This window comes from Lathamus discolor, chromosome 6, assembly GCF_037157495.1.
Source record: "Lathamus discolor isolate bLatDis1 chromosome 6, bLatDis1.hap1, whole genome shotgun sequence".
Taxonomy (NCBI): domain Eukaryota; kingdom Metazoa; phylum Chordata; class Aves; order Psittaciformes; family Psittacidae; genus Lathamus; species Lathamus discolor.
Genome location: NC_088889.1, coordinates 79,831,675 through 79,856,566, shown reverse-complemented (window position 1 = coordinate 79,856,566; position 24,892 = coordinate 79,831,675). Strand labels below are relative to the sequence as shown.

The 24,892-nt window shown below is 39.3% G+C and overlaps 1 long non-coding RNA gene across 2 annotated transcripts in view; it reads left to right on the top strand.

The window, feature by feature from the left end:
- LOC136016573 (uncharacterized) overlaps positions 1 to 20,546 on the top strand; it is a 134,713-nt gene extending 114,167 nt beyond the window's left edge. Inside the window, exons 3-4 of one of the 2 annotated variants that reach the window (XR_010613655.1) lie at positions 15,894 to 16,022; positions 20,470 to 20,546. This is a non-coding gene — a long non-coding RNA (uncharacterized LOC136016573). Of the gene's footprint in view, positions 1 to 15,893; positions 16,305 to 20,469 lie in introns of those variants that run through there. The other variant, XR_010613654.1, reaches the window with a different exon arrangement.
- The last annotated feature ends 4,346 nt before the right edge of the window (positions 20,547 to 24,892 follow it).

The following is a 24,892-nucleotide window of genomic DNA, read 5'->3' as shown; positions in this document are numbered from 1 at the left end:
TTATGTGATGGAGGATAAATTTTTTTGATATTTATAATTTTGGTTTTCATAAGCATCCCATGTTTTGCTGTATCTGTGATCCTTTTGATGGTGTTTGCCAATTCTTGTTTGACAAATCAGTGAACTATACATTCAGAAACAACCTGCCATATCATAGATAATACTTGGCACTTGTGATTGATCTCTACCTACAAACTTCTAAACACTCTTTTAGAACTAATCCCTAATTTGTCTAGTCCCTGTTACACACTTGCCCTCTTTTGCATGCACCCCTCTCACAGCCCTTGTCATGGGGTACAACATCCACCTCCCTCAGACATAGGTGAGGGCTTTGATGCTCTTGGGCTTCCTTCTGGCAAATACCAAGCTGATGTCCTACTGACAGCATGTCACCCTCTTGTTACAAATTTTTATGCTGCTTGGATATTTCTTTCAAGCTGACATATTGCTTTTTTTCCCCATTTAGTAATTCCGTCCTGTTTGATCTGACAAATGGTCACTGGCATTCGTATTACCAGTTCAAGGGCACACGCTTTCTCAGTTTTGGGTGTTGAGACTCGTGTTTCTTTTCAACTCTTGTCCAGCCATGTGCTGAGAGAGGGAGCCACATATGATCCCCCACTGGAACCAAGATTATTCAAGAAGCTAGAAAGGTAGCTCAGGTTCAGCTGTAGAAATGAATAGAGGTTAATGCAAATAGGTTTTATTCCCTGCCCCTGAACTGCTGTGTTCATCTTCAGTTTTCGCTTTACAAAAGAAGATGACTTGATGTGGCATTTGCAGAACTCTATTCTGTGTTAACTTCTACAGGCTGTGTTCATAGGCAACAATTTCCTTGTTTTTCTTTTTATTAAAGATTAAACTTCTTTTAATGGGGATAAATTCATTGAAGGCATTGGCAGGATTAGAACAGCGTTTAGCTGAGAAGTCAGCTCTATTCCATCAACATCTGTTTCATCTGCTTTTAGTGCTCTACTTTCTGTATACTGTACTCATGAATAGACCCTGAAATACAAACAATTGCTGATCATGCTGCTGGCTCTGATAACATAACTCATAATGTTTCCCTAATTACTTACATTATAAAACTGTCAGGTCTGGAACATTTGGTCTCTCAAGGCAGCTTTCCAATTAATCTTTTCCTTTTTTATTAGAGATCTTGTTATATGATTGTCTTTTGGGGAGGAATTGAGAGGGCTTTACAGTGTTCTGTGTTTTTTTTTTTTTTGGGGGGGGGGGGTTGTGTTTTGGGTTTTTTTCTCTTTTTTAAAGCTTTCACTGATAATAGAGCAAGAAGACTGAAGTTAACTCGAATTTTATGTTAGCTATGCCTTATTTTCTCTTAATTGCAGCCTCTGAAAGAACATAATCCATACTATTATTGACTAGCTTCTGAGGGAAAAATTGTAGTACCTCACAGCCCAGATTGAAAGGGGCCTTAGAAGATTGACTGGCCCAATTTTGTGGAAAAGAGAACCTGGATGGGATTATCTAGCACCCTGTCTAGTCATGTTTTGAAAACCTGCACTGATGTGGACTCAACCACATTCATAGGGAGGTTGTTCCAGGGATTGATTTTCTTAGTGCAAAAAAACTCTTCTACCAAGATGAAACCTCTCCTGTGGACCTTGTACCTATTGCCCCATGTCTTCTCCATGTAGCTTCTTGTGAAGAAAAAGCCTCTGTCCTGTCTGTAGCTGCCTCTCTCTAGCTGCCTGTTAAGTACTGGAATACTGTGATGAATTTCCCCCTAAGCTTTCTAAGACTTGGCTCCTTCAGTCTTTTCCTAAGTAAAAACTGTGGGTTACCACCCTCTGAATGTGGCCTGTGAGCCAATTTCTTACCCATCTTGCAGACCACCCATCCAATCTGTCCCTTGCTGGTTTGTCCAGAAGACTGTGGGAAATTGTGTCAAAACTCTTTGCTGAACTCCAGGTAAACAGTATCTACTGTGCTTACTGTGTTGACAGAAAATGTTACTTTGTTGTAGAACTTGATCAGGTTAGTCTAGCATGATTTGCCTTTCGTAAATCTGTGTTGGCTTTTCTCAAAAACCTACTTCATTTGGTTTGTAATAGTTTCTAGAAGAACCTCTTCCAAGAAGGACTTTCCTAGGGACTGAAGTATGATTAGTGGTCCTCAAGTTTCCTGTGTCCTTTTTTGGGCTCTTCTTGTAGATGGATTTGCCCTCCTCCAGTCATTAGGGGCATATCGTGATCTCCATGACTTTTCATAGATGATAGACAATGGTCTTGCAGCAATGTTATCCACTTCCCTTCCAGATGGAATCCCAGGGGTAGATTCCATCTGGACCCATAGCATTTATGTGGCCTGAGATTTACTTGCTGTTAATATCTTATTTACTTGCTGTATTAATTGTAAAAGAAAAAACACCAGTCTCTAGTACGGTGCCAGTAAAATTGTTAGAGGAAAACAACAAAAGCTAGAAGTAAGTTTTACGAAATGCATTATTGTTCTGATTTTTGTAATGTGATTGCTGACAGATTCTTTAACCAATGTGACCATGCATTGGAAAAAGGAACATCTAACGTCTTAGATCCTTTATAAAAAAAAAAAAAAAAAATCCATTTTTGCTAGGCAGCAATTTCGTCATTGTTCTCACAAATGTGAAGTGCACCAGTTTCTGTATCTTGTCTTGGAAGAAACAAAATGGCTAAGCACATTCCCTGGATCAATACAGCAAATGGTGTATCATTACTCTGCTTGTTCCCTGACAAGAACTGAGTACTCCATCACACTGTTTTGCAGTATACATCTACCTGAAATCCTGTGCTGCTTTTCCTTTGCTTTAACCTTTCTATGTTTGCAGTCCTCAAGGTGTCAGCAGAATGAATGCAATAGGTGAGTACAGATAATGATAATATTTTGCTTTTGGAGTATTCTTATACCATATTTAAATACTGTAATTAGTAGCTGTAAACATAGTAATGACGTGAAATTACCTTGCTTATACCAAGAGACACCATTTGTGAAGTGATACCATGAATTTCTTCCCTAGGCAGTGCTTGAGACCTCTCTCTGTTACAGATTTCAATGTACTTGTTGTGGCTAAGACAGTGACAGATCTGCACAGCTACGTGCTTGTCATCTTTGATGAGTACATTCTCCCATGCTTGAAAATCTTTATAAAGACCTTTAGGTAAAGAATAATTAGTTACTGGCTTTCATTTGCTAAAACTTGTTAAATATATACATAGATATAAACCCCTGTCCCTTTTGCAAAAGACACCAGAAATTCAGGACCATTGTGAAGCTGTCATCCACTTCTGAGAGACTTAAATCAAGTGAGGTTTCTTTATTTCCTTTGCTTTTGGAGTCTTTGCTTTCAGTGTCTGCCTAAAATTGTACTGAGTATAACCCAGCCTTTCGTTCACCACTTCCCAGCCCTTGTCACGCAGAGATTTTAGGCCCGTGAACAAGGGTGCTGGTGAGGACCTAATTCTCCATCAGAAAGGGGGCTGTACAAGCCAAGAAGGTTGGAGAGCCCTCCTCTCCTGGTAAAATCAGAGAGCAGTTCCTTTCTTGAAGTTTCATGAATGAGACCAATTTCCTGCCATCCTGCAAATCTGTCGTTTTCCTCCTCTTTCAGTTTAACTTTGATCCTCAGGATAAAATTATAGTCCAGGAACCAGTGAAAAGATGGAAGGATGCCATCGGTGCCCTTTGCATCTCTCCTGTTTCCACCCACATGACCACACAGAGTCCCATGAACTTTGTTACATGAATGGTTTTTTCTGTTGTTTGTTTTGGTATTTTAGGCATGTGCAAGAGGTCCAATGCTTTATGTACCCAAAGGAGTGTGTACCTCCCAGTGCATATCAAAGAGTCCTTCTCATAAAATTATCAGATGTAGTGTGAAAGAAAGGTCTCCTTCAGCCTCTGTTGCTAGTAGTGATGTACTTTAAATAAAATAGGAGGATCATGTTTAAATGTCTGCTTAATTCAAAATAGAGATCTGAACCAATGTCTGTTGCCTCCAAAAACTATGTGCTAGCCTCGGTTATTATAGTATGATCTCTCTCAATCTTTCTATAAATAAATGCTTCATTTTTCTTCAAAGTAATGGAATGCTTGCTAAATAAAAAAAGGCTAGAAAATGATTGGGATTTATTCCAAGTGAGTGTCTGAGCCACCGAAATATGAACCTTCTCTATCTAGTTCAGGGATTTTTAAACAATTTTATATAAAACTTATAACCTAATTTTGCCAGGCTCTGGGTCTGTAGGCATAATGCCTGGGCCTCTTAAGTTGTTCATAGCGGTTCAAGACTGATCAATTTGATTTTCACTCTGAAAGTCTTGATTTTCTTCAGAATGGCTTGCAGAAGAAAAATAAAAAAATCTTGCCCATCTCACAGAATGACAATACCAAGATTTCATCCTTGTATAATTCTGTAATGTAAAAGATAGTAATGATAATGTTGTTATATGTTGTGGATTCAAAAATTTGGCTGCAATATACTGTCTTCTTTTCAGTGCAGCTCTAATGCTCTAATTTACCTTGTTTGTAGCTACTATTTCCTTTTTAAATTATTGTAAACGTGAAAAGGTGGACTATTTTTTTAAGCTTAATATAACCAGTGTTACCTTATTTCAAAGTCTAATACAATTATGAACATACCGTAACTTGTGGATGATTAAATTGCAAATTGTGGGTGTCCACCAGGCAACTAGATATATTAAATTGGTTCAACTTCATAATTCAGCCTTACAGGCACTCTGTATTTTCCAGGATCACACAAAGATGTGCTTGTTCTGCCTGAGATACATCCTATAGTATTTATGGTTTATCAGATGTACAGAATATCTTCTTCAAGGAGACACTCGTATATCATTTTAACTTCAGTAGTTATTACATTGTTTTAATGGAAAAATGTTATAAATGAATGAGTTTTATTCTCTCTGCAACATATATATTTTTGAACATGCCCTTCTCAATGCTGTTATTTTTTGTTCTATGGGAACATGAACCTCTTGTTTATTGCTCACTGATTTGATAAAGATATCTCATTTTCTCCTTGGAGAGCTATAAAGAAAAAAGGTCAAAAAGCAGAAGCTAAGTAAGCAGAGTGTAGTTTCACAGACTTTTTCTTGAATAAATGTGATAGTTGTTCAAAAGCTAAAATTAAAGTAATCAAGAGTAACATTGTACTTCTTATTTTGGCATTGCAATTGAATAAGGACTATAATCTATACAGAAGTTGTAAAAAATGAGGCTTGGATTTATAGCTTTAAACGAAGTGATACCTGGCTTAATCCACATGGAAAATACCTACAGTGGGTATGAACTTAGACTCATTAAAAAAATACTAGCTCTATTAGTCTTGTAAACAAATAAGAAGAGCCCCAAGAAGCTGATGTTTTAGTGTTAGATATAGCAGAGAGCTGCTTTCTTGTAGCTCTGTGCTGAACTCCTGTACTGGTATTGTCCAAGTTACAATGCTGAGGATGCCTGGCTTCCCTTGCCATTGGGAGGTGCTTCATTTGTACCAGTTTCCTTTTCTGTGTATCATGATATTTGTGATTCCAGACCAAGTCCTAAGAGCCCTATATAAGGCAATTATCCTCAGGTGTTCATGTTGTTGATGTTTTTACCTACAGAATTTTCTTCTGCATTATGCCTGTCTTCTGGGACATGGCATTCATGACACAGAATGTCACCTTACCCATACTGCCCCAAGGCAGAAACATTACAGGCACTGAGGAATGTTCTCTGTGTATATGGTGGGATCTTGTGATCCATGAAGATCATTTTTGGTGCCTACAGCAGCAGTTCTAACAGTGTAAGTAGCTAAAGAAGCCCTGAGGAATTGAAGGTCTTTGGCAAGTGTAGTGACAAAGACAGATTTATTTCTGCATGTAATTTTAAAAAGGGTTGCATAATCCAGCATAAGGGCAAAAAACCCAAATGCCCATTAAATCACCATTGTTAAGTTACAGTGTGTTATCCAAACTGGTAGTCCTCACAGGGAAGTGATGTTTGAGTTAGGAATGTTGATAGCAGAGAAAACCAAACACGTCCACAGAGTGCTTGTGACCTAGCAGAACCTGTGAATTGATAGATCCTGAGATTATTTGTAGATGAAACAGAGTCATTGTGGCATAGACTGGGACAGAAATAAGTCAGAGTAGACCTCGCCTTGTTTCTTTCCTGTCACAGGTTGAAGAAGTGAGGTATTTTTGATATCTCCTCCAGAGAACTTAATATTTGCTTTATCTTTTGTTTGTCTTGTATATAATTGCACTGGATAATATTGCAAAGTCGTATAAAATTAAAATAAAGTTTGAAATAGGGTTTGTTAATTGCAGTATTTAACTTTTGTGGTTATTGTTTCCTAGGAGATTAATGAGGTGAATTATTGTAACATAATTAAACTACAGTATATCTAAGCTCTTACATACCCTTGTGGTTTACTGTTATTCAAGTATCACTTGAAGGTTAATTTCATTTAGCTGGTATATATTTGACTTCAGCAATACAGTTTATATCAAAATATGGTTTTAATTATATTTGAAAGTCATTAGGCAACAGCTCTGCCAAAATTATCACTGTAAGCTTTACTAGTGAAGATAAGGACATAATAAACAGTAAAACCAACAGACTCACATATATACACAATCTGAATAGTCACATAAAAGAAAAAGTTACCATATGCTGCCACTCAGATGCTAATGGTGTCTGCTGAAGGTTAAGCCTTCTTTTCGAATTGCCAGTCTGACACATGGCAACAAATCCTTAATGTCCAGAAAACAGCATTCTTGAGCATTTAATCTAAGTTGTGTTCTAATTTTAGATATTTATCAGCCAATATTGGAACAGGAAAACTGCTCCATTACTTTCTTGGTTGTACTCACCATGGCTTTGATCATCATAAATGATGTCCAATTGTGCATTTCTAGAATAGTTTCCCCTCCTTTGGTGTATATTTTAATGGTAAATACTCCACAACTTTTTTGGCTTTTCTCTGTAATTAGTTAGAAGATGATCTTTTGTGTTAAGCACAATACCTTGTTGTTTTTCCCACTCACTTGTATTCTCCGTGGTCACCTTTCAGTACTGTGAAATTACTTTAGGTACTGGTCCTAAAGTACTGTGTTTTAGAGTGGAGTATGTGAGCTATGAGTCAGACTATAAACCTAAATGACCCACATCCTTCTGAAATTGTTTGTTCTTTCTTCTCTGTTTTTGTTGTCTTAGAAATTGTGTGCCATTACCAAAAGTAATAATTCTGAACATACTATTTACAAGGTCACTACTTTCTAAAGTAATTTAAGCATGTCACTTATATTGTTCCCAGTAGCTCCCACACTCTGCTCCACACCCAACAACTGGCCTGTTTTTTGAATCTGTTTGAATTTGTTTGGTCAGTTCTCAAAAACATGCTTGCCACCTTTTCATATCAATCTGCTTTGTGGCACACTATCAAGTGCATTTCTCAGTTCCAGATAAATTATCTATTACATTGCTACTGTCTCCAGGTAGCTAACATATGAAAAGAATTCAAGTAAATTTGTCTGTCATAACCTCCTTTCTCTAAGACATGCGTTTCTCAATCTGGTTTAATAATCTTTTGCCTTCTACATAACTGAGTCCAGGATAAAAATCATGGGCTTTCCAGGTACAGTCTTGGAACCTTTTAAAGAGAAAAGAATTACATTAACTGCTACTCCAGTTGTCTTATAGTCTCTTCCTTACTTACTAAGTTATCACAAATCCTGCCAAGGGCTTTCCTTTTCCCCGTCCTACTTTGCTACAGATTTCTTGGTTGTAATTCATATAATAGAATAGAATAATAGATTAGAATAGAATAGTTAGGGTTGGAAAGGACCTTGAGATCATCTACTTTCAACCCCCCTGCTATGGGCAGGAACACCTCACACTAAACTGTCTCACCCAAGGCTTCGTCCAACCTGGCCTTGAGCACCACTGTGGATGGAGCATTCACAACCTCCCTGGGCAACCTATTCCAGTGCCTCACCACCCTAACAGGAAAGAATTTCCTCCTTATATCCAATCTAAACTTCCCCTGTTTAAGTTTTAACCCGTTACCCCTTGTCCTGTCACTACAGTCCCTGATGAAGAGTCCCTCCCCAGCATCCCTATAGGCCCCCTTCAGGTACTGGAAGGCTGCTATGAGGTCTCCACACAGCCTTCTCTTCTCCAGGCTGAATAGCCCAAACTTTCTCAGCCTGTCTTGATATGGGAGGTGCTCCAGTCCCCTCATCATTCTCATGGCCCTCCTCTGGACTTGTTCCAGCAGTTCCATGTCCTTTTTATGTTGAGGACACCAGAACTGCACCCAATACTCCAGGTGAGGTCTCACAAGAGCAGAGTAGAGGGGCAGGATCATCTCCTTCGACCTGCTGGTCGCTCCTTTTGATGCAGCCCAGGATACGGTTGGCTTTCTGGGCTGCAAGAGCACACTGAAGCCAGCTCATGTTCATTTTCTCATCGACCAACACCCCCAAGTCCTTCTCCACAGGGCTGCTCTGAATCTCTTCTTTGCCCAACCTGTAGCTGTGCCTGGGGTTGCTCCAACCCAGGTGTAGGACCTTGCACTTGTCATGGTTGAACTTCATGAGGTTGGCATTAGCCCACCTCACAAGCGTGTCAAGGTCCCTCTGGATGGCATTCCTTCCCCCCAGTATATCAACTGGACCACACAGCTTGGTGTCATCAGCAAGCTTGCTGAGGGCGCACTCAATCCCACTGTCCATGTCAGCAATGAAGATGTTAAACAAGACCGGTCCCAATACCGATCCCTGAGGGACACCACTCCTTACTGGTCTCCAGCTGGACATTGAGCCATTGACCACAACTCTTTGTGTGCAGCCATCCAGCCAGTTCTTTATCCACCGAGTGGTCCATCCATCAAATTAATGTCTCTCTAACTTAGAGACAAGGAGGTCGTGAGGGACATTGTCGAACGCTTTGCACAAGTCCAGGTAGATGACATCAACTGCTCTACCCCTCTCCATCAGTTTTGTAGTCCCATCATAGAAGGCCACCAAATTGATCAGGCAGGATTTCTGCTTAGTGAAGCCATGCTGGCTGTCACCAAGTACCTTGTTGTTTTTCACGTGCCTTAGCATGTCTTCCAGGAGAATGTGCTCCAGGATTTTGCCAGGCACAGAGGTGAGACTGACTGGTCTGTAATTCCCCGGGTCTTCCATTTTCCCCTTCTTGAAAATGGGGGTTATATTTTCCTTTTTCCAGTCGTTGGGAACTTCACCTGACTGCCATGATTTTTCAAATACGATGGCCAGTGGCTTAGCAGTTTCATTCACCAGCTCCTTCAGGATATGCGGATGGATTTCATCAGGTCCCATGCACTTGTGCATGTTCAGGTTCTTCATTCTCACAGCCCCTTAGTCTACCTTCCAAGACTTGGTTGGTGTGGTCAGAGCCTTTGCCAGTGAAGACTGGGTCAAAGAAGTCATTCAGAACCTCAGCCTTCACCAAAGCCTGTGTAGCAAGTTCTCCCGAGAGCTTCCTCAGAGGCCTGCGTTGTCCCTAGTCTGTTTTTTATTTGCTATGTACCTGTAGAACCCCTTGCTGTTATCCTTAACATCCCTGGCCATGTTTAATTCTAACCGGGCCTTATCCTTCCTAACCTGGTCCCTAGCTTCCTGGACAACATCCCTGTACTCTTTCCAGGCCACCTGTCCTTGCTTCCACTTTTTATAAGCCTCTTTTTTCATTTGAATTTTCCTCAGCAGCTCCTTATCCATCCAAGGAGGTCTCGTGGCCCTCCTGCTGCACTTCCTTCTAGTTGGGATAATTTGTCAAGGCCTGGAGCTTTGTCAGTGTTTAGTAGTTATAATTGCCTAATTAAGGTATCAGCTCTGGTAGACCAGAAGCCTTTCTCCACTGTGTTTCTACTTTTCAGGAGTTTATTCACTACATCTGTCAGATTCTTTCTTCCTTTGTGTATTCATTACAACCTGTCTACGAAAATAAGAGTAATCTGTCTATTTTTAAAATTGCTTCACTTGAAGATATTTGCCTTTTTCATTCCTGTCAGATTACATGTGGATGAACAAACTCTCCTCCCTGAAACATACACAAAAATTGTTATTACCTTGAAACAGTGGAAAACTCAGTCTTTTTCTTTGCTTTTCCAGGAAAAATATGAACTGTAATAATGGCAGCAGTATACTATGATGAAACTATACAGTTGGGGACTGAGTGAAACCTGTGGCACTGAGAAGGGGGAGAGATAATTTATGTTAGTTGGCAATAAATTAAGCGAAATTCAGCAAGCTGAGTGTGTTTTGCCTGAGACAGTAACTGGCAAATGACTTCCCTGACTTTATTTTGACCCATAAGTTTTCTTGCTCTTGTTCTTCCTGTTTTCTCCCCTGGTACCGCAGAGGCTTGACTGAGGAGCTGGGTGGATGCTTGGCTGCCAGCTGCATCACAGTTACTAGTCTCAAAGCATGATACGCAAAATGTTATGGGTATACCCTGTGGACCAGATATTGCTTAGCCTACAATTCATATGGGAAGTTGCAGTTCTTTCTTATCAAATCCATACATGACTAAGCAATTCAGCTTTTTGAAATGTGTTCCTTATCCAATATCAGGTGTCTGTCACTTTGTTAAAAAGGGAACTGGCTAATATGCATGTTTTCAGGTGCACCCATACTGGGAAATGTAGTTTTAGAGATTTCATGTGTTAAATGCATGGTCAGCCATTTAAAATATTGCCAGGAATATACTGTATTTGCGTAGTATCTCCTGTTCTTCTTGAATATTGCAGAATTTTTCAGTTGACTGCACAAAAATGAGCTAAACTGTTATTGTAAAAACTGTTCTAACCTGAGCTATTTCAGCTCAGGATGGGGTTTGTCCTTTTGAGTTTTTTTAGCGTGTACTAGGGGATTAAAACAGTTTCCTTCTTACAGAGGTTAGAAAGAACAGTTCCTCAGTGGGCATGATATTGTGTAATTAAGCAGTAGGGGATGTGTTTCCAAAAGGCAGTTCTTGCAGAGTTCCCAGAAAACATCTGACAGGCGGAGCAGGAGCAGGAGAGTGAGCTGCTGATCTGCTCCACTGTGACATTTTTTTTCTGTATCTGTAAACCTTATATTGGGCTGTAGTTTAGCTTGAAATCTATTTCTGTAAATATCATAATGTTTACTTTCAGAGAGGATGGTTAAAATCCTATATAGGATTTGTACTCTTCTTTTGCCTGTTTTGCCATCCGGGACCCTTATACAGACGCCTATATATTTCCTCTGTAGAAAAGATAAATATCATTGGGTCATATGTCCTTTCATATATAAGACTTTGGTCTGTGACACTGTGCCACCTCCTAAATTAAACTGATGGTGGTGAATTGTGTTAAAATGAGCTTTACATAACTTAGCCTTGGTAATTGTCCAGGTATTCTATGAACAGTCTCTATCACATACACTGGCTTTATGAAGTAGCATAGTGTATCAGGGAGAGTTTCAGAGCATTGTATTCAGTATATTTTTTGTTTTCTAGCCCCTGATCTTTTCATCAATGCAAGGGAAATGCACTTTTTTTTTTTTTTTTTTAACAGTTACATAGACTTTATTAACACCACTGTTAGAAAATACAAAGAAAATAAAACTTAGTGGTGCAAAATGCAGTGGAATTTGAAGCTAACAAGATTTTCAGGTAGGAACTAGGATATGATAAAGTTAAAATGACAGGAGGGGAGGGGCCTGACTTCACCAAAACAGCCTGCTCTGGGCAGAAGTCAGCTAAGAAAGATAGTGAAGTGCATTCCATCTTTCTAGTAGGAATGGGGGGAATAACCAAAGAACCTGTTAAAATGGAGGTCACCTGGTGTACTGGAGGTCTACTGGACTTCATTGTAGGAGGCAACTGCTGGTAAAGGCAGCGAGATTGAGGAGTAAGGTACTGTAACAACTTTGGCAGTATTCTTTGAGACTTCAGTAGCAATATTAATATGATAATATAGTCACATACCTAAGATGGATATATGAGCTTTCAGTAAAGTCAGCAGTGTTTGCATAGGGGCAGAGATTTTATTGCCAGGCCGGAGCTTCCCTTTGGAGCTGAAAGGTTCGGTGAGAGCAGTGCAAGAAGAGGCAGGGCAGGAGGGTGAGGCTTACAGCAACTGTTGTAAGGCAGGTACATGGCAGGAAGATTCTTGATATTACATCTAACTTGTGTTGATTCATTTCTTGTAGGTGTTGAATGAATAACAGTAGTTGAGGCATGATTTACCTATTTGGCTAAGAAAGAAAAAAGGTTTCCACTTCTGATACCTTCACATTCACTCCACTGTGTCTCAGGAAACTTGTAGTTTCTTAAGGTGGACGATGGTTACAGTACACAAGAAGCAGGAGCGAGGCTTTTAGCTCAGTCACACCTGCTTTATTCTTCATATTTCCATAAGTTGTTATCAGTTTTGCACCATACAGATAGTTCTGGAATCTGGACTTCAATGTGAAAGATGCTGTAGGGCTGGAAGGCAAGAACAGTAGCTAACTGGATGGATAAGTACAGCAGAGTCACTTTTCAGACACTACCTCTTCAATTCCCTTTCCGGTTTCTCAAAACATAGCTGCTAAGCAGTGTAAGTGGATGCAGCATCTCTGTTTTTCAGTGCCACAATAGTTAATGATAGTATCTGTAAATGTTTCAAAGGAAAAAATGCTTATATAGATAACGTAAGAAACACTTAAAATACTGGCCTTTAAAAATATTCTAAAGCAACCATTACGTTTTGAAGAAATATGTCTTGTCCCTTAGAACAAAAAATAATACACTGGTCTCATCAGACACAGATAATTTTCCTTTTTCTCCACTTGTTAGATAATCAACATTCCTGTTTGCTGTTTATCTGCTCCTTAACTTTTAACAAGTAATTCTACTTATAATTGCAACTCTTCATGATTTTGTAAAAATTGACACCTGCTGTGTGTAGGATAATAGCACAATTCAGCATGCACTGTAGGAAGAACGGATTTTCAGCTCATTTTATCTGGAAATGACTGAATAATAAGTGAAGCTGCCCTCCTCTTAAAATTCAAAATTATTGTGTATGTGGATAAATGGGAGTAGAGATTTTTTTTTCTTGTGCAACAAGAAGAAACCCCATACCAGATGTGGTTTTCTTTGTTGTGAATGAAGAGAAAGTACTATCAAAAATTAATTTGAGGGAGAAAAAAGTAAGAAGGGGGAATTGTTTTATTGATTTAATCCATGATGTCAGTCGGTCAGAATGAAGTTGGGGTAAGATCTTTGAGCAAATATAAGTGATTGCTTTTCACCTGCGATGAAATTCGCCCTTTGGAGGAAAGAAATAAAATATACAGCAGTAATTCATCTGGTTAGCAAATGAATATTGCTTTGGTAATTTTGTATGCACACAATACATCATACTTCCTTCTTCCTAAAGCAAAGGCTAGATCCCAAGTTTCTTCATCTAACATTTAGCAGGGCTCCTGGAGGCCAGGAGCAGAAAAGGTAGCAGTTATTTTCCCTAGTTCCTCAGGTTGAGGTCTGTGGTGGGCTGATTAACAGATTAACACTCTGTTAAACCCCTGGTGTGTGTTATCACTGTAAACTTAGGGTTTAGCATAGGAGCATGGGCAGGGTAAGGCTGTCCTCTTTATCCAGCAGACAAAATTTTGTCATCCCTTGTGGGGGACCGGGTGGAGCCATAGACTTGCAAACTGCAGTTTGCTGATGAAAGCAGACAGAACAGATGGGGGGATCTTCTGCTTTCCTTTCCCTCTTTTTTTCAAAGAGCAAAGGAAGGCTGTTCTCTGCAATTTTTTTGTGTAGCAATTTGAGAACCCATAATTATGTCTGGTAGCTGGAGCACAGCCTCAGCAAGCAGCTTAGCCCAAGGAAAAGGGATTTCCTTACCCAGGTTGCTTCAGGCCTGTTTTACAGACACTTGCGGGCGATTAGCTGGAATCCTTCCTTAAGCTAGAGGAATTGTCAGTCTGCTGTGTATGTGTAACACTGTACCAAGCTTAGCATGCACTACAGAAAAGAGAAAAACTTGCTGTGCTGGAGTTTGCAGCCCCATTGCAAGGTCTTGCATTGCCAAGGAGTGCTCAGGAGGGAGACAACCAGGGAACAGAGATTTCCCAGTAAGTGTTAAAATGAACAAAATCACAGCAACTTCAGTTACTGCATGTTTACTGTTTATCTGCTTGAGACCCAGGCAAATTAGCAGCAGCCATCTCATTTTTGTTTCTTGCAGATTATTCTCCTGTGACTTTTAATTAAAACTTCCCTTAGGCACAGAGGAACCATTGGTGATTTTTTTTTTTTTTCCTGGACTGTCTCAGCCTTAATTACCTTTTAGGATTTGAAATAAGCCGTATGTTTCCACCAGTTCTTGTTTACTACAGAAGGAAGTAGCAGTGGGATCAGCAGGGATATTTAATATAAAATCAAAATGTCAAATAAAATGTGTTTTAAATGCAGTCAAGTAAATGTTCCCTTCCCCCTCCAGAAAAACTCCATGGCCAGGTTTAATAGTGTTTCATGTATTTTGAACTGAATAACTTGTGTCAAAGCTCCCATTCCTGCACTATTCAATTTTTACTGGAAGTATGATTACACTGGAATGAGACTTCATTAGAGCAAGAAGATATCGGATGGGCAGTAGACCAAGGTGAATTTCTGAGCAGTTTGCATAAATGTTTTTCCAACCATAACAGCAGCTTCAGAACTTGAGCAAAAGAACTAACCTGTCAGATTGTAATTTCTGTTCATTGTTGCCAGAAACACCTTGTTTGCCACAGAATCATCAGGTTTGATTCATGTTTACCTCCAAATAAATTTGATATAAAAAGAGCCTAAATGGGTGTAACATCCCTCCCACTGGAGGGAGGGAAGGTTTTTAGCCACTAATAGCTATGCATATAGGTCACAATATATCAACGCATATTTTAGGTATCCTGATGCCAACAGAAAGTGTTGCCAATGTTAGCTAATGTGATAAGCTTCCCAGGGCACACCAGCAGGGGAGCAGTCATACAGTTTGGGTGGAACGCGTAGCACAAGGTGAATAAGATAGTCCTAGTTATTTCCTGTTGTTGACTAGAGTCGTGCTAGCAGGTCTTTTAAAAATAATCAGATTGCAGTAGGCCTTAGAATAGGGATAAATGTGTAATGCTCAGAAGAAGAAACATTTTTGAAAATCATCTTTCGGCTGAGGAGAACCCCTCTGTGTCACCCATAGCAATGAGTTCCTTTGCGTATGGTGCTTTTCTGCAGTTGGATGCGTACAGCTGGAGAGCTAGGTCACAGTCAAAATATATTTTATGTATGTTTTTAGTACATGCATATATACACACACTGAAATTTTTCCAATACATATAACTACATGTTATATGTATTGTTCCAATACACATAACTACATGTATGCGTTTCAGATGGTTTCAGAGCCATCCAGGCTTATCCCAACTCATCAGTATGTACAATGCAGTTGAAGATGCGCTTTCTCATTTTGCTTCTCTGCATAGAACTGAAGAAGTCTGAGGGGAATAATTTTTTCCAGTATCTTACTGAATTAATATTATTTTTACAGCTGTTGTTATCAGATGATAATATTACTGTTGGCTTCAGTCCATTTTTTTTGGGTTTTTTTAAATATCATTGTCTGTATGGCTCTGACAAACAGGAAATAGGGTTAAAAAAAATAGTTTTTCTTTAACTTATTTCTGAGCAGAATGTATTTTCCCCAAATCCCCAAGTAACCAAGGCTCAGATAGGTCTTGCTTTTCAGATATTATAGCCATTGATGAACTGCATAGGCAAATCATACTTCTGTACTAAAAAATGGATTGAAGTATCTTTACCTGCCTCTACATACTGGCTATTTCTCTAAACAAATTGTCTTTTTGCAGATGAATATTCTGTGCATCCGATTTAGAGTCTGCATATAGGCTGTGTGTTTGACAGCTATTTCGTATTAAGAAAAAGATAAAGAAGAGAAAGAATGGAAGAAGTACTTCTGAAACAAATGTTACAAAGTGGTATGTTCCTTTTTACCCTTTCTGACAACATAAGCAACCAAGGACATTCATTAAAAGAAAGGCTGTAATTAATTAAGAGAAATACTATGCAACACATAATTAAGGTGTGTTACATCTTAGAAGACTAAGGCCAATAAAATAGCAATATTCACAAATGTACTTGACATTTATGTGGATAATATAAAATATTGACAGATACATGACAGAGTTACTTTCCAAAAGAAACTCTTGTTTAAAAATGTGTAACAGCTATCAGGAGGAAAAGATACCCTCTATGGGCAACCTGTTCCATAAGAATTCAGTGGGAATCAGGCAGTTAAGTAGCTTACAAAACATTCTGGAATGAGAACTCTCATTGTATTCTATGTGGAAAATACAATTGTCTAAACAGTTTCTTATACTGTGATTAATGAACTGCTTAGATTCGTGTAAATGATCTCTGCATTTGAATAAAGAATCACTGGATTTTAAAGAATTAGATATCAACTCAGATCTGACCAGTACTCTTTCCTCTGCCCCTTTGCTTTTTTACTGGTGTGTGCATATCTCACTACACTTTTTGATAAGGAAACCTGTGCATTAGGCTTCTGTGATTATCGACAAGACACAATGTACTGTGATCCTCATGATACTGTACTCATGCAGAAAAGCTTGAAGAATAGGGTTACTATTTTTTTTTTTATTGCATTGCTGGTTGCTTAAAGGAAAATCATCATATGAGAATCACACTTCTGTCAGAAAATATTGGACTTGCTATTTCTACAAATAGCCATAAGATCAATGAAAATGAAAGGAGCTGGTCGGTGCAGAAAGGCTTTTTCTTCCTATTTTTATTTCATTTTGGTTAGGCTGTGCACCTGGTGGTACTTTCTGTAGCATTTTTCTCTATTAAAGGAGAAACTCACAGAAAAGGCTTTAAGAATATCCACAGGTGAACAGATTGAAAACCTTGTGTCTTTCTATACTGCTGTTTCATGGGATTTTAGGACAGAATTTTCTAACTACCTGTTCTTTGATGAATGAAGATAAATGGTTGACCATTTGGAAGAGTTTATGCTTAAAGGTTCTAATAGGAGCTATGGGCCATCTTGAAAACCTGTGCTGTAATAATTTGAAGGAATCAGTGTCAGAATATTGATGTGTTTGAAAGCAGTTTATTTCACTTGGAATATTTCACTTGGAACTTGCGCTCAGCACCTAAGGTAGCATGCCTGAAGCAAGATGATCCTGTTACCATGGTTTCCGGCTGAGATTTGGGTTACTGTAATGTCAGCCTTTACTTCTTGCTGTGTGGGAAAGTATGATGTGACCCAGGCAAGGTCATGTAGACTTAAATCCTCAAAGAGGCTAAGCTGGAGCAACAAAAATTAGTCACTGCAGTGAAGGTCTTTTATGCATCTGCTGCCTGAAGGAGAGACTCAAGTCCTGTGTGTGCTTTCTTATAATATACTGGCCTTTCGATTCCTGTCTCGAGAAGTTAGTGCTCCTATCTGAGAAACAGGGCTTTGCAGTTTATTGCAAATCGCAGCCCTTTATTGTCCCACTTTTGCTAATATCTAGGTACAAGGAGGCACATTCCTCTTTCGAAAAGCTGTGGTGATTATATCCCCTCCTCGAGGTGGGCATTAAAACTGATGTCTCTCATTTAATTTGAAATAGGATGCTCACAGAGAGATCAAATTTTATTGAGTAGCTCAGTAACATTTTTGAGGATGTGCATGAAGAGGCTCAGTATTTCTGTTCTTACTGAGAACTCCATGTGTGGCTGTAAGAAGGTGATAGAGGAGGCCCCAGGAGCACCCTTGATTTAAAGAAGAGACCCAGCTGAACTGGGCCAGGCAGTGGGAGAGTGAGAGCCACCCCTGTGGGGTTTCCTGCTAACAGAGAGGGACGCTGGAGCTGCAGTCCCTGCTCCAAAGGCTGTGAGCAGATTTTATACCCAAGAATTGGTGGGTTGAATATGTAAGCAGTCTTTTCAGCAAGAGCTATTATCATGAAGATTGAAGTGTTTTGGCATTGTTGTGGTTTAAACCCAGCCAGTAATAAAGCCCTGCACAGCCACTCACTGTTCCCCCTGGTGAGATGGGGCAGAGAACTGGAAAAGTGAGAAAACCCATGGGTCAAAACAAAGGCAGTTTAACAGGTAAAGCGAAAGCCATGCACACGAGCAAAGCAAACCAAGGGATTCTTTCACCACTTCCTGGGGGCTGGGAGGTGTTCAGCCATCCCCAGGACAGCAGGGCTCCAGCATGTCCCCCACTTCCTCCTTCTTCCCCCAGCTTCACATGTTGAGCATGATGTCATACAGCATAGGTTATCCCTCTGGTCAGTTGGGGTCAGCTGGTCCTGGCTGTGTCCCCTCCCAAATCCTTATGCCTTGCAACCTCCTCGCTGGTGGGGTGAGGTGAGGAGCAAGAAAAGGCCTTGACTGTGTGTAAGCCCTGCTCAGCAAGAACTGAAACATCCCAGTGTTATCAGTGTTTTTAGCACAAATCCAAAACACAGCCCCTTACTGACTACTGGGAAGGAAATAACTCTCTCCCAGCCAAAACCAGCACAAGGCTTTGTTTTATAGCAGCTTGTGCCTTGATGAGGTTCTGAGTAGTTTAAAGTGCTGGCGCACTAGAGTGGTGGGGTCTGGCTGAAGGGCTCAAACTGGGAACAGGTATCACAGTTGCCAGGGTTAGGTCATGGCGAGTCAGAAAATCCCTCTGAAGATTTTCTGTGAAAAAGCAGTGACGCACTAAGGAAACCTAGATTGCGGATCAAAACAGGAGGTTTTGAGATAGGCTTGAGATAGAGCACAACGTGTTCAGCACCAAAAAAATAACCAACCCGACACCTGATGCACAACTGTTCTGCAGGCCCAGAGAATCTTGAAGCAAAAATTTAGGTGGCAGCAGCTTTTTTCATAATTTGGTAAAAATTATTATAAATACATCATTATATAATTAGGGGTTTTTTTTAAATGTATTTATTTTTGGCTATTTCATTTTTTTTTTTTTCATTTAGGTAGGGCTTTTAAGTTTGCATGCTGAAATTTAAATACGTCAATTCAATTTAAGTCTTATTCCAGGTTCTTTAATCCTATTGAGGTTTTTGCCTTTCGAGTTTTGATTTTGGTTTTATGTCTGTAATCTAGAAATACACTTACATCAGAGGGCTGCTAAAATGATATCGCAGGATTTTGATGCTATGGTAATAGATGCAGACTTAGTATCAGATCTCTTGATTGCACCCTATGTAGTGCCAATTTATCTATTTCATCACAGTGAAGCAGCTCTTCCCTCCTGAGTGTACGGTTCTAAGTGTTATTCCAAAGTAATAACGTTATCTCTCCAGCTTATACCTGGAGGGGAATTACGTGAAGTGGCAGTGTCGTATAATTATTTCAGTGACAACTGTAGCCCTGCCAAAAAGTATTTTACACACGTGAACACATACAATAATCAGATATACACAACAGTGATTTTAGTTATTATAAATTGATCTGAATGGTATTTTGAAATGCATTAAGTACTTCACTCCTGAATGAAATTATATTGCTTGGAAGGCATGCTTTGGTTCTCAGTAATACAGTAGGCAAAGGTATCAGCTTGCCATAGTATTGTTTTTATTGTTACTCAAGAGACTATTTGTAGGAGTCTTGCCTTCATACTTCATAAAATGTCAATTTAGTTTGGTTTGGTGTTTTTTTTCTTTCCAGTAAAATTTGAAAAGTTAAAGGCAAACTTTAGGAATGTCAATGAAGGATTGGTGCTTAACTTCAGGTGGATTAATTTACAGTAACACACAGCAAACTGAGAAAAGTACACTGCTGACTGTGAAGACAGACCTGAAAACTGGTGTCTTGGTACTTAAGTAAAAGATTTTATAATAATTTCGATCATTAAGATGTACTGGCACAAAACCAATTGGAGTCCTGTTAGGAGGGATCCTAAATGTGCCAGTAATTTATGCAAGTTGACCTCCAGCTCCCTCTTGTGTAAGAAAGTCAAGGGGCACCATCTGTAGCTTGTCTTTGAAGCTCTTACAGATCAGGAACACCTTAGTATTGAATACCGACCTTTAATTTATGTAAGAAAAATAGAAACTTGAAATGCCCACACTTTTAAATTAAATATTCCTGGCTTGATGAGTTTTATGACAGTTAAACATACAAGCAACCTCTTGCTTGTTTTCAGGTAACACTTAGTCATATGATTAAACTACTGTAAATATCAGCCTAAAGTGTGTAACAAACATGTTTCCTAGGTAAAAATGTGTTTTAAGTATGTACTGCTGTACTGGCAAGTAATTTTGAAAGGACCCTATTCTAAACAAGGCTGACTTTATTATCCTGAGTTTTGAGGTTTTAGATTGTGGTTCAGTAGCATTGCTGGAGGGATTTGGGGGTTTTTTAGATAACTTAAAGGTAGCTTACATATCGTCTCTGTTTTCACACTAGGGAATGCATTGTTCTTCCTTCAGTTCATTATCACACAGGGCTTTCCACAAGCACTGCACAGCTCGGGGAATCACCAGAGAAGTGGAAAGTATATCATGATATAAAGTTCCATCAGCTGGTAGGTCAACTCCTGAGGTCAGTAGTGTCAGAAAGAACTCATGATCATTCCTTGTATATTCACTTGGATGAGGGCCATTCGTTGGGGCTCAGCTGGCTACCACACTTAACCAGATTTGAACATCAACATGTGAATTACAAAAAGCTCAAAAATGTTAATAACTCTGAAGAATGAAGTTATTAACTAACCTCTGATTAAGGGAAAAAGGAAACTTTTTCAATAATTTGGCTTAACCAGTAAAAGCCTACCAAAGCAGCTACCAGAAACTGTCAGAACATAAGATCAGATGGGTTGTTCTTCTGGTAACAGCCTATTATGAGAGGAGCGCTGTGGCCCCTTACTCGCGTCCAGGATAGGGCATTTGCTCCCAGACCTGGTACAGAAACCCATCTGTGTGGGTTTGCAGACTCAAGTTTGAGTAGTGCTTTGTCGTATGTATTGCAGTGGGTAAATTTGAGATGCATATGTACAATAATTGTGAACATTTTATTTTGCTAGTATGAAATGATAACTAAAACTTGAAGGTCTTAGTTTTGTCTAATTGCATTTTAGATTGTCTTTTATCTTTGATATCAGTTTTACCATGTAGTACTGTCCAGTGAGTAGGTACTGTAGACCTGCCAGAAACATCTGCGCACCTTAAAAAATTATAAACGATATTTCAGTGTGTTCCACTGGGGCTGGTTCTAACTCTCTGACTGGCAGCTGTGCTTGAAATAATCCTACTGTGTGGTTTCAGTCATACCTCTATTCTTTTACTGCTTTTTTTTTTTTAATAATTGAGGTTTTTTTCCTACTTTTTCCTCTAAAAAAGTGTGTTAGTATAGGAAATAACTTAGAATATCTTGCACATAAGAAAAGATTATCTGACTTACTGTGATGAACTAACATTTCATGTCAGTACTGGTAGGCTGACAAGCATGTTTGTGGCATGTATCCCCAGTAGTATCAAAACCAAAACCATGAGCTGTCTGAGTCTGAATCTTTTATTCTGAGGACCTTTAATCCTGTCACAAATTGGAAAGGGGCCTTCCTGTAACTGAAATTTATGCCCTCTGGCATAGGGGAATTGCAGCCCCCATGGTGGTGCTCCTTAGGGCTGAGATGTTATCTTGTAGTCCTCCGTTTCTTTGCAGAGTGGATTGCATTTAGACAGCTGCAGCCCCCCCTTTTCTAGACGGGGGGCTAAAAAATTACAAAATTTCAAGAAAATTTTTAAAATTTTTTTCAACACATTTACTGTGTTTTCCTTGTGCATTTACATTTGGCTGATAATTTGTACGTCCATTCCTGTAGCCTCCTTATGGACTTAGCACATGGCTTGTCAGTACTCAGAATCTTTTGGAACCTGTCAGGACTTGGAGGATGGTAATATTGGTATTCCCTTTCAGCAGGGGACTACTTGTTCATTTTTTTTCTATGCTATTTTTGCTTTGGCCTTACCTCTTACAGCTTGTCAGAAGTTTCTCTAAGTTTCTTTATTCATGCACTTCCTCTGTATCAGGTACTACTACCTGTCACCAGGTTGATGGATATATCACGACTGTACTAGCATAGTATGTGTTAGGAACTTAGGGAATAGTGTTGTGTATTTTTTTTTTCCCCAATTCTTTCCTGAGGAAATGTGCAGAGCGGAAAACTCAGGACCCAAAATGCTTCATCTCTCTTTGTGTGTCTTGTGGAAAAGAGTACTTAAAATTTTCTCTGTTTTGACTTCGTGGTGTCTCTGACTTCTGACCAAAGGACATTCTAGTTTGTGACAAAACTGCAAATTGCACTTATTGTGGTCATGTGCTTTGGTCATATGCCCTCCAAAAAATTTGATACTCAAAGTGCCACTTCTTAATTTCTTTTTCTGCTGCTTAGGAATTTGTATTTCAGACACTGCTGAAGCCAGAGTCTATGTATAGCTGTCATCACACACTCGCTGGAAATGGCAAAATTTCGTACTGGGAGTACTTTTTAAGAAAACAATAACAAAAAATCACAAATCAGTGGGAGCACTATTTAGTTCAGTATAATAGATGAATAACACTGTGGATAATTTTAACATTTCTATATTTAGGGAAACAAGGCCTTATAGTATGTTGGTAACAACAAAACTTGATCAGTGTGAAGTACCAGATGGTATTCTATAAATGCAGATCTTAGGGCAAGCATCCGAAGAACTCTTATGCAATGTGAGTGCCAGAGAAATTATAACAACTGCCATCAAATGGGTCACTTTATAATCAATTTTGAGTCTGTAGCATAACTGATGAGAAAGAAAATGTCCTTTTATTAATCAGAGTAATAAGGAAAGCATGGTTTATCTTGGGGCTTTACCTGGAAATATTTCCCAAAATGAAGATATAGATCCTCTTTGTTGACTCTTTGTAGCTGAGTTTTTCATAGATACTTACTGATTTGTCACTCCACAAGGCTATGATGGTGTGTGCAGCCTTAAGATTTTACAGCTGAAAGCTTTATTTTGTACTTTCACTGTTTTGGCAAAATAAATGCTCAAGCATGAGGCAATTGAAAACTAGTCCTGCAAAATGAGCTGACGTAGACAAAACTACAAGACATGTATCTGTGTCAGTCCCATGGTTTTCTAGAAGTTTAGCAGTCAGTGTCATTTAAGGATTTAACTTACTGAAAGCTGTGAATAGTTTTCCTCTTTAAGCTTAATGCTGTCTACATGTCCTTTCTTTAATTCACACAAGCAGTTGTTTCAGGAAATTGGTCTAGCTAAACTGACACCTGCCTATTCATAGAGAACAAGAGTCTGTTCCCCCTGGAATCCTGCCAAGAGTTTCAAATTATTAACAGCACAGAAGAATTGTTTTCACAAATTACTAGCTTCCTTTTCTCAAGGAAATGTGCATCATGATGACTTGACCCTTGTCCTTCGTGAAGCACAGGTCAATGTGGCACGGGGATTAAAATTTGCCAAATGCGGGCACGTGCAGAATGCTCCTCTCAAAACAGAGAAACTGGGAATTCGGGGGAAGACTCTGAATCAAAGCCCATTTCTGGTCTTCTCTTCATGCAAATCTGTGGTCAGTCCCTTGTTAAGTCCTTGTGGTAAATGTGCTGGCAAATGCTTCATTGCAGCCAACTACAAGAGTATTGTAGCAACTCTTACTTGTAACACCCTATTTAGAGACCAATTTTTATATTTTTGAATCCTTTGCTTAGCACAGAAGAAACCTAATTATCTTCTACTTAAAATTTCTTTAACATTTTATCATGTATTCATAATGTTTGCAAATACCTGAGCATTCTTGATGTGAAAATCTTTTTAAAGGTAAGTTGATAGACAGATTCCTAGCAGCTGAATGAGAAGATACATAGATTTCAGCAACAACTCAAGATGTGTGAAGTCCTGCATACCTGTTCTTAGGTTTGCCAACTAGGATGTTAGAAAAAATATAATCACCTCTGAATGCAGATAAATAAAAAATCAGAAATGTCCCCTATGTGTGCTGTATGTCGACCACCCCTTTGAACTTTCTACCCAAATGTTTGGGTGATTGTCATAAAGCAGTTGAGATCCAGATCATACAACTTATCTAAGCCCTGTCCTTTCCCCCCCTTTTGTTTTTTGAGAACAGTTGTTAAAGTGGAATAAATAAAGTTTTGTAACGCACGTCATATCCCATTATTTGACTATCCAGTTGTAATAGTTTTGGCTGGGATGGAGTTAATTTTCTTCATAGCAGCTGTGTGCTGATTTGTTTTGAATTTGTTACCAAAGTGTTGATCACACCGGGATGTTTTAGCTATTGTTGTGCAGTCCTTACACAGAGTCAAGGCCTTTTCTGCTCCTCACCCCACCCACCAGCAAGGAGGCTAGGGGTGCACAAGAAGCTGGGTGCGGGCATGGCCAGGACAGCTGATCCCAACTGACCCAAGGATATTCCAAACCATATGACATTATGCTCAGCAGGCAGTAAGAGAGGAAGGGGAATGTTTGGAGTTGTGGTGTCTGTCTTCCCAAGTAACTGCTGCATACAGCAAAACCCTGCTTTCCTGGAAATAGCAAAACTTACACCTGCTGTTGGGAAGTAGTAGAATGAATTCCTTGGTTCGCTTTGCTTGTGTGTGCCACTTTGCTTCACTTATTAAACTGTCTTTATCTCAAGCCACAAGATTTTCTCACTTTTGCCTGTCTGATTCTCCCCCATCCCATGGCAGGGGACTGAGCAAGCAGTTGGGTGGTGCCAAGCTCTCTGCTGGGCTTCATCTACAACCACAGTTTGTTTAAAAGCTGTAGCAAAAACTTCAGCTTGCTGCTTTATGTCAAGATAAGATGTAGCAGCT